The sequence below is a fragment of the Patiria miniata genome, unplaced genomic scaffold, assembly GCF_015706575.1.
Source record: "Patiria miniata isolate m_02_andy unplaced genomic scaffold, ASM1570657v1 HiC_scaffold_14, whole genome shotgun sequence".
In the NCBI taxonomy this organism is placed as follows: Eukaryota; Metazoa; Echinodermata; class Asteroidea; order Valvatida; family Asterinidae; genus Patiria; species Patiria miniata.
Window position 1 is genome coordinate 4,765,049 of NW_024037052.1, and position 9,328 is coordinate 4,774,376.

A 9,328-nucleotide genomic window follows, 5' to 3' on the forward strand; every position below is an offset into this window, starting at 1 on the left:
CAGTTTTTGAAAAGAAAATACAGATATCCCATTTTGAAATGATTTTGTACCATCCTAAATGTCCGAAATGTCCCGTTCCAATTGCATACACGGGTTAGGGGACATCCAAAGTGTATTCTATTCGCGCCCCGAATAAATCGGTATTGAAACAGAGTCAGCCCAATTAAATTAATCCAACGATTGATAATTAACGTACAAAACAGCTGTTTTCCAAAGAAAATACAGATATCCCATTTTGAAATGATTTTGTACCATCCTTATTGTCCGAAATGTCCCGTTCCAATTGTATACACGGGTTAAGGGACTCTCAAAGTGTATTCTATTCGCGCCCCGAATAAATCGATATTGAAACATAGTCAGCCCAATTAAATTAATCCGACGATTGATAATTTACGATACAACTTGTAAGACCGGTTTTTCCAAAGAAAATACGGATATCCCATTCTGAAATGATTTTGTACCATCCTAAATGTCCGAAATGTCCCGTTCCAAAAGCCCAGCCCAATTAAATTATGAGACGGAGAGCAGGCTTTTTGCCCAAAACTCGTTGTTTGTAGTGCGGTGAAGGGAAGACCGAGTACGGCGGCCAAGGGTCCCAGGGACAGCCCAGCCGGCGCTTGCAGGCGCGGACTGCTGCGCGCCGGCCGACCGTTGAGCCCTGTCTCCCCGTGATCTATAAGGCGGACGCGGCCCACCATTGGGATAAAGTATTGACGGAAACCATATATTCAAACGATTTTGTTCCATCGTAAATGTCATAAATTTCCAGATCTAATTCGATACATCGGTTAAGTGACTTCCAAAGTCTATTTTATAAGCGACCCGAATTAGTTGGTGATGAATTAGTCTCAGCCCAATTAATTTCATACATAGGCCAAAATTCAGGCAAAAAAAACCCCACATTTTTCATCAGAAATACCGATTTCCGGCTTTGGAAGGAATTTGTTCCATCGTTAATGACAGAAATTCTATTTTTTTTAAACAATCCTTCAAAGAAATGATCAACAAAGATTTTATAAGCGCACCGAGAAAATCTGTTCGTTAAAAAGCACATGCAGCCCAATTAATTTATTTATAAGACGGAGATCAGGCTTTTTGCCATCCATTGACATTGATTGAAACGGAAAGACGTATTTTCAAACGATTTTGTTCCATCGTTAAGTACAAAAGAATTCAGATCTGAATGGATAGGAGGGTGAAATGACTTTCAAAGTTTATTTTATAAGCGCCCGAATAAATTGGTATTGAAACAGTCTCAGCCCAATTAATTTCATACCGAGGCTAAAATTCGGCTTTGGATTTAATTGGAATGAATTTGTTCCATTGTTATTTACAAAAAATCCTCTTCTGTCACCCTTTTACTTTTACCGTTTTTGCTATCCATTGTTTTAAAAATATGTAAGGGTTGGATGACCTTGAATTTATTAATCCAAGAAGCACCAGTATGGGCTCCGTGCGCGACGCAAAGAGGGCGCGTTTTTACCTCTTTTGAGAGCTCCGTGGACGGGGACACAGCGTGCGCGTACTTGTATGTACTGGTTCGTGCGCAAAGTACGCACGACTTCCTGAGTGTGCAAAAGCTATGGCTACCGTGTCTTCGCATGAGCGTCAGGCGTCGTCGGCGCGCAAATACATTCAAATTCGACTTGCAAGGGTCTCTGAGACTAATCTCCGCCTCCAATAACTTTGGAGACATTCGAAATGCGCAGTGGATGGATCGGGAACCAGTCTAGATCACCCCCAACTCTCCTTTTCTGGCCGTTAATGGGGGTACTTGTGCACGGAGCGGATAGCAAATGAAAGATACCAAATGTAATGATTAACGTGAAAGTTCCGTCATTCATCAATCGGCCTCGACCATTTGATTTTTTATAAGCTGCATCAGAAGTCAGTCGAAATATATATACCCCAGTCCAATTTCCCATCTTGTTTATCAGAACAACAAAATGCATCCCCTGCACTTTTAATAGTTGAAGAGGTTGCGCATAGTCGATAGAAATAGGGTTTGACTTCATTACAGTGTGGTTAAATCATGGACATGGACAAATTCACTCTGTGGGTAAATCCCAATAGCGGTGTATATTAGATTTCGTATTTCAATCTTACCCATAAGATCAATGAAATTACAATTATATGCCAACTTTAAAAATTGCATGTTGCTCAATATGGAAAATAAAATCACTTACATTACAGAAACATACATGTATACGCTTTTCATTATCTTGTATGTGAAATGGCATTCATCACACCATACCAAATAAACCTGACACTTTGATGAGCGTGCAGATAAAATTATCGTGCTGAAATATGTCTGAACAGTAGGGAACATTTTGGTGAATTTGCCCTTGCCTTGTTCAGCATGATTTATTAAAACATAATCAGGGACAGTTTGTGGATTTGTGTGGTATACCCTATGAAGAAAAAAACTAATACTCCGTCTGTATTGTGTTCCAAAAAAACTGTCCACCTATATTTCAGCATATAATCGCTCCATACCAGATGGCTATGCCAGACTACTTGTATATGGATTGGCTGGTGGCTGATCTATGGGCTGTTACGTACGCCTCAGCTCGAGCAGGCCATTCACACGGGAACCATTAATTTTACGACCATGTGGCTGGCAGTGGCCAGGCTGGCCGCTGGGGACTTATTTGTGAGGTCAATTATCTTATCTGCATGTTGATTGATAGAACAGTGTTTCACGGTGTGAGGTCTGCAGTGTGTCCTTATACAAGGCTGCCTAATTCCTCCAACTGCATTAGAAAAAAAAATGGGCTGGGTTTTTCAATCAACAGATTTTCTCTGGGCGCTTTATATGAAATATTTTTCGATTATCCCTTTGAAGGCAAATCATTTTAAAATGGGATATCCGTATTTTCTTTGGAAAACCGGTGTTTTTAATATATGTTAATTTCTACAATATTGTCGGGTTAATTTAATTGGGCTGACACTGTTTCAATACTTATTTATTCTGGCCGCGAATAGAATACACTTTTTAAATGTTCTTTAACCCGTGTATGCAATTGGAACGGGACTTTTCGGCCATAATCATTTAGGAAAGTACAAAATCATTTCAAAATTGGATAGCCGTATCTTCTTTTGAAAACGGCAGTTTTGTACGTTAATTATCAATCGTTGGATTAATTTAATTGGGCTGACTCTGTTTCAATACCGATTTATTCGGGGCGCGAATAGAATACACTTTGGATGTCCCTTAACCCGTGTATGCAATTGAAACCAGCTTGAAACGGGACATTTCGGACATTTAGGATGGTACACAATCATTTAAAAAAAGGATACCCGGCCGTATTTAAATTTCTTTGGGAAACGGCAGTTTTGTACGTTAATTATCAATCGTTGGATTTATTTAATTGGGCTGACTCTGTTTGAATACCGATTTATTCGGGGCGCGAATAGAATACACTTTGGATGTCCCTTAACTCGTGTATGCAATTGGAATGGGACATTTCGGACATTTAGGATGGTACAAAATCATTTCAAAATGGGATATCCGTATTTTCTTTGGAAAACGGCTGTTTTGTACGTTAATTATCAATCGTTGGATTAATTTAATTGGGCTGACTCTGTTTCAATACCGATTTATTCGGGGCGCGAATAGAATAAACTTTGGATTTCCCTTAACCCGTGTATGCAATTGGAACGGGACATTTCGGACATTTAGGATGGTACAAAATCATTTCAAAATGGGATATCTGTATTTTCTTTGGAAAACGGCTGTTTTGCACGTTAATTATCAATCGTTGGATTACTTTTATTGGGCTGACTCTGTTTCAATACCGATTTATTAGGGGCGCGAATAGAATACACTTTGGATGTCCCTTAACCTGTGTATGCAATTGGAACGGGACATTACGGACATTTAGGATGGTACAAATCATTTCAAAATGGGATATCCGTATTTTCTTTGCAAAACGGCTGTTAAGTACGTTAATTATCAATCGTTGGATTAATTTAATTGGGCTGACTCTGTTTCAATATCGATTTATTCGGGGCGCGAATAGAATACACTTTGGATGTCCCTCAACCCGTGTATGCAATTGGAACGGGACATTTCGGACATTTAGGATGGTACAAAATCATTTCAAAATGGGATCTCTGTATTTTCTTTGCTAAAACCGGTCTTTTGTATCGTAATTATCAATTGTCGGATTACTTTAATTGGGCTGACTCTGTTTCAATATCGATTTATTCGGGGCGCGAATACAATACACTTTGGATGTCCCTCAACCCATGTATGCAATTGGAACAGGACATTTCTGACATTTAGGATTGTACAAAATCATTTCAAAATGGGATATCCGTATTTTCTTTGGAAAACGGCTGTTTTGTACGTTAATTATCAATCGTTGGATTAATTTAATGGGGCTGACTCTGTTTCAATACCGATTTATTCGGGGCGCAAATAGAATACACTTTGGATGTCCCTTAACCCGTGTATGCAATTGGAACGGGACATTTCGGACATTTAGGATGGTACAAAATCATTTCAAAATGGGATATCCGTATTTTCTTTGGAAAACGGCTGTTTTGTACGTTAATTATCAATCGTTGGATTACTTTAATTGGGCTGACTCTGTTTCAATACCGATTTATTCGGGGCGCGAATAGAATACACTTTGGATGTCCTTTAACCCGTGTATGCAATTGAAACAGGACATTTCGGACATTTAGGATGGTACAAAATCATTTCAAAATGGGATATCCGTATTTTCTTTGGAAAACGGCTGTTTTGTACGTTAATTATCAATCGTTGGATTACTTTAATTGGGCTGACTCTGTTTCAATATCGATTTATTCGGGGCGCGAATAGAATACACTTTGGATGTCCCTAACCCGTGTATGCAATTGGAACGGGACATTTCGGACATTTAGGATGGTACAAAATCATTTCAAAATGGGATATCCGTATTTTCTTTGCAAAAACTGGTCTTTTGTATCCTTATTATTATTAATATATTTGTTTAATCATTTTAAAATGGTAACCGTATTTTCTTTGGCCGGTGTTTTTCAATATATCCGTAATTTCTCAATTCGGGTTAATTTAATTGGGCTGACTCTGTTTCAATACCGATTTATTAGGGGCGCGAATAGAATACACTTTGGATGTCCCTTAACCTGTGTATCCAATTGGAACAGGACATTTCGGATATTTAGGATGGTACAAAATCATTTCAAAATGGGATATCCGTATTTTCTTTGCGGAAAATGGCTGTTTTGTACGTTAATTATCAATCGTTGGATTAATTTAATTGGGCTGACTCTGTTTCAATACCGATTTATTAGGGGCGCGAATAGAATACACTTTGGATGTCCCTTAACCTGTGTATCCAATTGGAACAGGACCTTTCGGACATTTAGGATGGTACAAAATCATTTCAAAATGGGATATCCGTATTTTCTTTGCAAAAACCGGTTTTTGTACGTTAATTATCAATCGTTGGATAAATTTAATTGGGCTGACTCTGTTTCAATACCGATTTATTCGGGGCGCGAATAGAATACACTTTGGATGTCCCTTAACCCGTGTATGCAATTGGAACGGGACATTTCGGACATTTAGGATGGTACAAAATCATTTCAAAATGGGATATCCGTATTTTCTTTGCGGAAAATGGCTGTTTTGTACGTTAATTATCAATCGTTGGATTAATTTAATTGGGCTGACTCTGTTTCAATACCGATTTATTCGGGGCGCGAATAGAATAAACTTTGGATTTCCCTTAACCCGTGTATGCAATTGGAACGGGACATTTCGGACATTTAGGATGGTACAAAATCATTTCAAAATGGGATATCTGTATTTTCTTTGGAAAACGGCTGTTTTGCACGTTAATTATCAATCGTTGGATTACTTTTATTGGGCTGACTCTGTTTCAATACCGATTTATTAGGGGCGCGAATAGAATACACTTTGGATGTCCCTTAACCTGTGTATGCAATTGGAACGGGACATTACGGACATTTAGGATGGTACAAATCATTTCAAAATGGGATATCCGTATTTTCTTTGCAAAACGGCTGTTGTACGTTAATTATCAATCGTTGGATTAATTTAATTGGGCTGACCTGTTTCAATACCGATTTATTCGGGGCGCGAATAGAATACACTTTGGATGTCCCTCAACCCGTGTATGCAATTGGAACGGGACATTTCGGACATTTAGGATGGTACAAAATCATTTCAAAATGGGATCTCTGTATTTTCTTTGCTAAAACCGGTCTTTTGTATCGTAATTATCAATTGTCGGATTACTTTAATTGGGCTGACTCTGTTTCAATCGATTTATTCGGGGCGCGAATAGAATACACTTTGGATGTCCCTCAACCCATGTATGCAATTGGAACAGGACATTTCGGACATTTAGGATTGTACAAAATCATTTCAAAATGGGATATCCGTATTTTCTTTGGAAAACGGCTGTTTTGTACGTTAATTATCAATCGTTGGATTAATTTAATGGGGCTGACTCTGTTTCAATACCGATTTATTCGGGGCGCAAATAGAATACACTTTGGATGTCCCTTAACCCGTGTATGCAATTGGAACGGGACATTTCGGACATTTAGGATGGTACAAAATCATTTCAAAATGGGATATCCGTATTTTCTTTGGAAAACGGCTGTTTTGTACGTTAATTATCAATCGTTGATTACTTTAATTGGGCTGACTCTGTTTCAATACCGATTTATTCGGGGCGCGAATAGAATACACTTTGGATGTCCTTTAACCCGTGTATGCAATTGAAACAGGACATTTCGGACATTTAGGATGGTACAAAATCATTTCAAAATGGGATATCCGTATTTTCTTTGGAAAACGGCTGTTTTGTACGTTAATTATCAATCGTTGGATTACTTTAATTGGGCTGACTCTGTTTCAATATCGATTTATTCGGGGCGCGAATAGAATACACTTTGGATGTCCCCTAACCCGTGTATGCAATTGGAACGGGACATTTCGGACATTTAGGATGGTACAAAATCATTTCAAAAGGGATATCCGTATTTTCTTTGCAAAACTGGTCTTTTGTATCCTTATTATCAACTATCTGATTAATATAATTGGTCTGGCTCTGTTTCAATACCGATTTATTCGGGGCGCGAATAGAATACACTTTGAGAGTCCCTTAACCCGTGTTTGCAATTGGAACGGGACATTTCGGACATTTAGGATGGTACAAAATCATTTCAAAATGGGATATCCGTATTTTCTTTGCAAAAACCGGTCTTTTGTATCGTAATTATCAATCGTTAGATTAATTTAATTGGGCTGACTCTGTTTCAATACCGATTTATTGGGGCGCGAATAGAATACACTTTGGATGTCCCTTAACCTGTGTATCCAATTGGAACAGGACATTTCGGATATTTAGGATGGTACAAAATCATTTCAAAATGGGATATCCGTATTTTCTTTGCGGAAAATGGCTGTTTTGTACGTTAATTATCAATCGTTGGATTAATTTAATTGGGCTGACTCTATTTCAATACCGATTTATTAGGGGCGCGAATAGAATACACTTTGGATGTCCCTTAACCTGTGTATCCAATTGGAACAGGACCTTTCGGACATTTAGGATGGTACAAAATCATTTCAAAATGGGATATCCGTATTTTCTTTGCAAAAACCGGTCTTTTGTATCGTAATTATCAATCGTTAGATAAATTTAATTGGGCTGACTCTGTTTCAATACCGATATATTCGGGGCGCGAATAGAATTTACTTTGGATGTCCCTCAACCCGTGTATGCAATTGGAACGGGACATTTCGGATATTTAGGATGGTACAAAATCATTTCAAAATGGGATATCCGTATTTTCTTTGCGGAAAATGGCTGTTTTGTACGTTAATTATCAATCGTTGGATTAATTTATTTGGGCTGACTCTGTTTCAATATCGATTTATTCGGGGCGCGAATAGAATACACTTTGGATGTCCCTTAACCCGTGTATGCAATTGGAACGGGACATTTTGGACATTTAGGATGGTACAAAATCATTTCAAAATGGGATCTCTGTATTTTCTTTGGAAAACGGCTGTTTTGTACGTTAATTATCAATCGTTGGATTAATTTAATTAGGCTGACTCTGTCTCAATACCGATTTATTCGGGGCGCGAATAGAATACACTTTGGATGTCCCTCAACCCGTGTATGCAATTGGAACGGGACATTTCGGACATTTAGGATGGTACAAAATCATTTCAAAATGGGATATCCGTATTTTCTTTGCAAAAACCGGTCTTTTGTATCGTAATTATCAATCGTTAGATTAATTTAATTGGGCTGACTCTGTTTCAATACCGATTTATTCGGGGCGCGAATAGAATACATTTGGATGTCCCTTAACCCGTGTATCCAATTGGAACGGGACATTTCGGACATTTAGAATGGTACAAAATCAAATCAAAATGGGATATCCGTATTTTCTTTGCAAAAACCGGTCTTTTGTATCGTAATTATCAATCGTTAGATAAATTTAATTGGGCTGACTCTGTTTCAATACCGATTTATTCGGGGCGCGAATAGAATACACTTTGGATGTCCCTCAACTCGTGTATGCAATTGGAACGGGACATTTCGGACATTTAGGATGGTACAAAATCATTTCAAAATGGGATATCCGTATTTTCTTTGCAAAAACCGGTCTTTTGTATCGTAATTATCAATCGTTAGATTAATTTAATTGGGCTGACTCTGTTTCAATACCGATTTATTCGGGGCGCGAATAGAAATACACTTTGGATGTCCCTTAACCCGTGTATGCAATTGAAACGGGACATTTCGGACATCTAGGATGGTACAAAATCATTTCAAAATGGGATATCAGTATTTTCTTTGGAAAACGGCTGTTTTTTACGTTAATTATCAATTGTCTCATTAATTTAATTGGGCTGACTCTGTTTCAATACCGATTTATTCGGGGCGCGAATAGAATACACTTTGGATGTCCCTTAACCCGTGTATGCAATTGAAACGGGACATTTCGGACATCTAGGATAGTACAAAATCATTTCAAAATGGGATATCAGTATTTTCTTTGGAAAACGGCTTTTTTGTACGTTAATTATCAATCGTTTGATTAATTTAATTGGGCTGACTCTATTTCAATATCGATTTATTCGGGGCGCGAATAGAATACACTTTGGATGTCCCTCAACCGGTGTATGCAATTGAAACGGGACATTTCGGACATTTAGGATGGTACAAAATCATTTCAAAATGGGATATCCGTATTTTCTTTGGAAAACGGCTGTTTTGTACGTTAATTATCAATCGTTTGATTAATTTAATTGGGCTGACTCTGT